This window comes from Coffea arabica, chromosome 5c, assembly GCF_036785885.1.
Source record: "Coffea arabica cultivar ET-39 chromosome 5c, Coffea Arabica ET-39 HiFi, whole genome shotgun sequence".
NCBI classification, from domain to species: Eukaryota; Viridiplantae; Streptophyta; class Magnoliopsida; order Gentianales; family Rubiaceae; genus Coffea; species Coffea arabica.
In genome coordinates, this window is record NC_092319.1 from 20,229,268 (window position 1) to 20,235,082 (window position 5,815).

General features: G+C 37.6%; 1 long non-coding RNA gene across 1 annotated transcript; it reads left to right on the forward strand.

Moving 5' to 3' along the window:
- Positions 1–1,443: 1,443 nt before the first annotated feature.
- Positions 1,444–5,380, forward strand: LOC140007461 (uncharacterized). The gene is made up of 3 exons (XR_011814773.1): positions 1,444–1,731; positions 3,894–3,974; positions 5,145–5,380. It is a non-coding gene; the product is annotated as an uncharacterized lncRNA (long non-coding RNA).
- Positions 5,381–5,815: the final 435 nt, after the last annotated feature.

The window sequence follows — 5,815 nt, forward strand, 5'->3', positions numbered from 1 at the left end:
TGAGTGGAATAGATGTGAAACCAATTAAGTTACCTTATAATTTGGAGGTTAGAACGCCTACTGGGGATCAAAGTTTAATTGCTAACTTGGTGTATAGAGATTGCGAGATATGGGTTGGAGAACGGAAGTTACTAGCTGATTTAATGGACTTAGATATTAAGGGGTATTGTGATAGCCCCACCTCTCCCTAAGGCGAACCAAAGGGTTCGGCGGACCGCCTGCCCATCTCTCGCCAGGAATACGAAGTTAAATCACATAAACCTTAGAGTACGCATGGTAGAAACCCAAGAACAAACCATTGGAGACTATTACATTGAAAACATGATTTCGAAACCTTAAGGTACAATGATGCTTTAATTACATACTACAACAAAAGGAAAATAGAAAAACGAAAACGAAACAAAAATGAACAGTAACTGCCATGTCACAATCCAGCTGATTTCTAGCCGGATTGGAGGCAGTAGCTGATCCAAAATTTTTTAAAAAAACCCTGCTAATCAGGCCAGATATCCCGCCAGAAACTGGCCGGATACTCGACCGGATTCGATGAACAGCTCCCGCCAGAAAAATTTCTTTCTTCCCTCGTTCAAACGCCACGCTCGTCCGATCTTCCCAACAGTGACATAAACGTTCACCAAAGCTATAAAAACATAACATCTCAAACGAATACAATTAAGAAACAAGGTTAAATACTTACTTACATATATTTACATTGGAGTCTTGAACAAATTAGCTAAAGTACAAGCCAAAGTATTCCTACTATTCAAAATACAATTAGGGTTTCGATTACGAAAGAGCTTAACAAAATCTCATATACATTAGCTCGATCCCTTTTCTTCGAAAACCATGAGTTCAAAGTTTGTTCCCTGTAAGGAAAACAAAGATAATGGGAAGTGTGAGGACTCGCAAAATTTACTTATTTAATCTCCTATTTCTAGTTTATTTAATTATTTATTTGGTCTTTTACTCCGAATATTATTTTCTAAGCTCTTGAGACCTAATTACATGGAAATATAGTTTCATTATATTTTTAAAATGACTTGTTTCAAAAATTAATTTTCGGAAGCTCGTTTTGTAAAAATAGTGAACATGTCTTTGGAAATCTTGATCGATTGAGAGTACAATAGATTTGAAATATTGGAGACATGTACAATGGACCTAAATTAGGCATTTTAATGTTTAAATACTCAAGTGATAGTTATTAGTACTATCGTTATAAGAATTTCTCGGAAGTTTCGCGTTATTGCGCTTAAATTGGAGATACGCGTTTTCACACGCGCAATTTAAATTGAGGAACTTTAGACCCTTATTTTGGGACAATTAAGAGTGAATAATATTTATATGAATATAAATGCATTAGAAGTTTAGTACACTAGTGAAACAAACGCGAGAGGAATCGAGCACAAAACGCGCGCGTGCGCGCACTTTTTGGCGGTTGACTTTTGTGCACCCAATCCTTAGTCATTAAGCTTCCTTTGGAAGCCTCATTTCAGACCACAATTTCTCTCTCTTGCTCCCTCATCTGGCCGAACAACAAAGCAAGAAAAACAGCTCAAGAGTTCTTCCAATTCCTCCATCAAATCTTCACCAAACCTCTTCCAATTCACTCCAAATTCGAACTACACTTAGCTTAACACTTGAGGAGTATTTTGAGCTGCAAAAGGGAGCTGAAAAGCCACGGTTTTCTGGAGCAAAGAGTGACCAAAATTTCTGATCTAATCATCCAAGAAGGTAGCAAATCATCCAACCCATAGATCTTAGTTTTTGTAAGATTTATTGCACATATAAGGTTATATAATCATGTGGGTAGTCTTGTTTATGGTATAAAATGTGAAAGTGGGCTCTATGAACTCCCACTCTTGGGTTGTTGCTGATTTGATGTTGGATGATGAAATTAATGGTGGTTTAGTGCTTATATTAGTAGATTAATGTTGTATTGTTGGTAGAAAATCAAAGGAGGTGCTTGGAGCAAAAGTGACCGTTTTACCCCTGCCTTGTCCGACCGTTTTCGTGCCAGATTTTGAGATTCTAATGAATTGATTATGTTGTTTATCTATTATTGTAAGTGTGTACAAAATTTCATTGAAAAATAACATGATTTGGTTGGTCAAATGAGTTGATTTCCAAAGTTAGCAAAACTGGAAAATGAATCCCGTATTGCCCAGGCAGTCATTTTGTAACGGCCATAACTCTTTGTTCCGATGTCGAAATCAAGTGCCGTTTGCGGCATTGGAAACTAGACATTCCTAGCTTTCCATCGGTACCAATTTCACATTCTGGTTCCACTTGAGTGAGCCACACCATTCGATTGAATATCACTGTCCTGTTTCGTTGCTCTCCAGGAGACAGGACAGAAATTGATTCTTGATGCTCAAAAACGAGCTATTTGTGAATGGAATTTGAAAATGGTTTCTTCTGAGAAAATTCATCTTTAGAAGAGAGCTTTCCAACGCCATCAACCACGCCCAATTCCAAGTTGAATGGAGTGAGTTGTGGCCAAAGTTTGAAACTGCTACAGTGATAGAATTTTCCACTTGGACAGATTTGTAACTAACAATGATTTGGGACTTGTTGTTTTGGAAAATTTGATGTCCGACATCTACCAAACTTTAGATTAGATGTTCCTTGGACTTTGTTTCACAAATAAACCAGATTTGGGTTGGTTGCTTTGGACAAAATGTTTAAAAAGGAAAGAAGAGCTAGAAGACAGTTTTACCTTGGGAAATTTCCTGAACTTTGATGGTTTAGTTAACTACCTTCCCGTGTGAATTTTCAAATGAAATTTGATAGAAGAGTAATCCTCATATGGAGGTTTAATTGTACAAAATTTGGTAATATTCTAAGACCATTTTGATATGCAAATGATGTCACAAAATTCGCTCATCGAATCTGGAAAACTTTTCGTTTTCTCTTAGCCAAATGGTCAAATCTGATTTGGAGAGTTTTATTTCTAGAATTTGGATGTCAATGGTCTTTAAATTGCTAAGTGGATGTTTATGAACTCTTGGTTTCAATAATGGAGAGATTTGGAACTGATTTCATGGTACAAAAAGTTTGTAAACGAAAGAAAAGTGAGAAGGTAGTTTAGCCTTGAAACTCTTCATAAACTTTGGTTGTTTTAATGACTACCTTACCGTGAGAGTTTTTGTACGAAACTTAGTAGAAATATTGTTCACACATGGAAGATTTAGTGTACCAAGTTTGATGTATTTCTAATGCCAACTTGATGACCAAATGATATTTCGAATCTAGTTTTAAACCTGGAAAATAGCCCAACAGTCTTAACTTTTTCAGCAACTTGGAGGTACTATATCTTGGTGCTCGAAACTCCGTTTCTCGTTCCGCTTGTTTTGTTATACTCTTGGATTGCAACACTAATTGATTTCCAAATTTCAAAGGTTAGTTCAAAACAAGTGAATTTTGCCGAATTTCTAAAGTTGGCCAAAAACCAACTTAAATCTGCCTTGGTAATTCAAGTTACCAACTTTGAGCCAAAATTTGAGTGCCTTTCACTTACATTCGTGGAAAAGTGTCTTCTAAGAACTTTTAGTACTTTGAAAGAGGATTCCAACAGTACCAAGTTTTCCAATTTTGGACTTGTGGAGAGTGAAATATGATTTTTCAAATATTGCTTGTTAAATCTGGAATTTTCTAACTTAAAGGAAACTAAGGGTTTCAAACCCTCCATTTTCCTTCAATATCATTTGATCGTTTTACATTTGATTTCAAAGATGGAAATCAGATTTGTCTTGTATTTTAAAACCCACTTTTGAACCTCGAGTTACACGAACTCTTAGACTCGTCTCTACGTTAATTTCTTAGATTGTACTAGTGTACAATTTTCCTCGATAATTAGAATGATTTTGAGTGGTAGTTGATTATTGTTTGCTCAGGCACTCGAGGGAATCTCCCAGAGGAACTCGGAGCGGACACCTAAGACGCTTGTTTAAGAACTACTCGCTTGTTTTGACTAGGTGAGTGTTCCATATAGGAATACGTAATTGGAATAAGTCTATGACATGCTTAACCCATGGTCATTAAGTATTTACCACACTCATGCACATTTGAATAATGTATACTTGAATTACTCGACATGAAACACCTGAAGTAGGTATATTTGAACTATTCGATATGAAATGCTTAAAGAGCATACTTATGTGATTACTTGAAATACTAGATATGAAATGTTTGGAGAGCATATTTACATGATGTGTTTAAATGATTAATTATGCTATGGAAGCATAAGTCGGTTGGAGTAAATCTCCTCGACTCTTACGTGGTGAAAGTGAAAAACGGCCAATGGCGGCCTATTGAAATGACATATGTCTACCAATTAACCGTAATTACTACCGTTAACCGTTTACCGTTAACCGTGTTTACTTACCGTTTTCTAATCTATTTGGTTACTTGCTTACTTGGTTATCTGCTTACGTGATCACCAACTTACTTGGTTACTTGACCACCTGATTACTTGATTATCATGAATCACATGTTATATGAAGCTGTCCATCATTATTAGGCGAGTGTGTACTTTACCTCACTCGACCTACTCAAATGATGAATTTTACCTTTTGTCGAATTACTTGGTTACCTGTGCATGTTGTAAGCTCTAAGCTGAACTTGGGCCCTGCCCTTGGTTACTGACCTACTCGAGCCAGGACTGGGCTCGGTCGGGTAGGTTGGAACCCTGGGCCACCGTTTCGGTATACTCGAGTATTACCACTGGAGGGATAAGGCGATGGCCAGACCGTACCGTGGGGATCAGAAGTCATAAGGTGCAGATGACCGACAGAGTTCCACTGGAACACCGTATCCTACCGTATATGTTTACCTTGTATCATGATAATTGTTTCATGCTAAAATGTCAACATGAAATCCTGAACTATGCCTGTGATATGCTCCATACCTGTTACCTGACCAATGTACTTATATCATGATACCTGTCTCATGATAAATGTCTCATACCATGATAAATGTCTCAAATTACTCGTACAATGATTATCACCTCATGATAACACGCCATTGTGTAACATTGAACCATGCATATGATATGCCCAACTTACTTGATTTATTTGAACTGTTAGAGTGTATTGGAACCTCACTGGGCTGTGTAGCTCATCCCACGTTGTGGTTTTCTTTTACAGGGTTCGAGACCAAGGGTGCTCGTGAGTAGTACTAGATTGTTTTCTTTTGAAAACTTTAAGTTATATTATAACGGATGGCTATTGTACCCTTTTCCGTTGGGTTGTATTTAAGCTTGGAAGCTGCATAATTGTAAGTGTGAGATATTTGGAGTACTTTAATTATGTATTGAAGTTACTTAAAGTATTTCGAGCTTTTGAATGATGGATTGTAGTGAGTCCTGGCGAGAGCTGGGCAGGCGTCCCGCGGATACCCTTTGGTTCGCCTTAGGGAGAAGTGGGGGCGTTACAGGAAGGGGGTGAGCTTACACTCAATGAGGTACCCAAAATAATAACAGTCAAGAACCAAGGAATTTCATGCTCAAGTAATCACATAGGTGTACCAAATAAGGAGATGAGCAAAACAACTTAGATAGAAAGGATACAAGTGGCTCTCAGGAGCCAAATCCCCGTTGCAGTTCTTGATCCGACTACGTTGACCCTCTGTCAACTTACAAATAAGGAAACTAGTCCAGTATAACATCACTTTAACGCTAAATCCCGTTCACCAATCATACCCCCTTACCGGGCCCGAACGCCAAACAAGAATGAAAGTGGTAATACTCGAGTATACCAGAATCAAGAGTCTTAATACTCAAAAATTCCCTAGGAACAGGCACTCATGGATTGTCAAA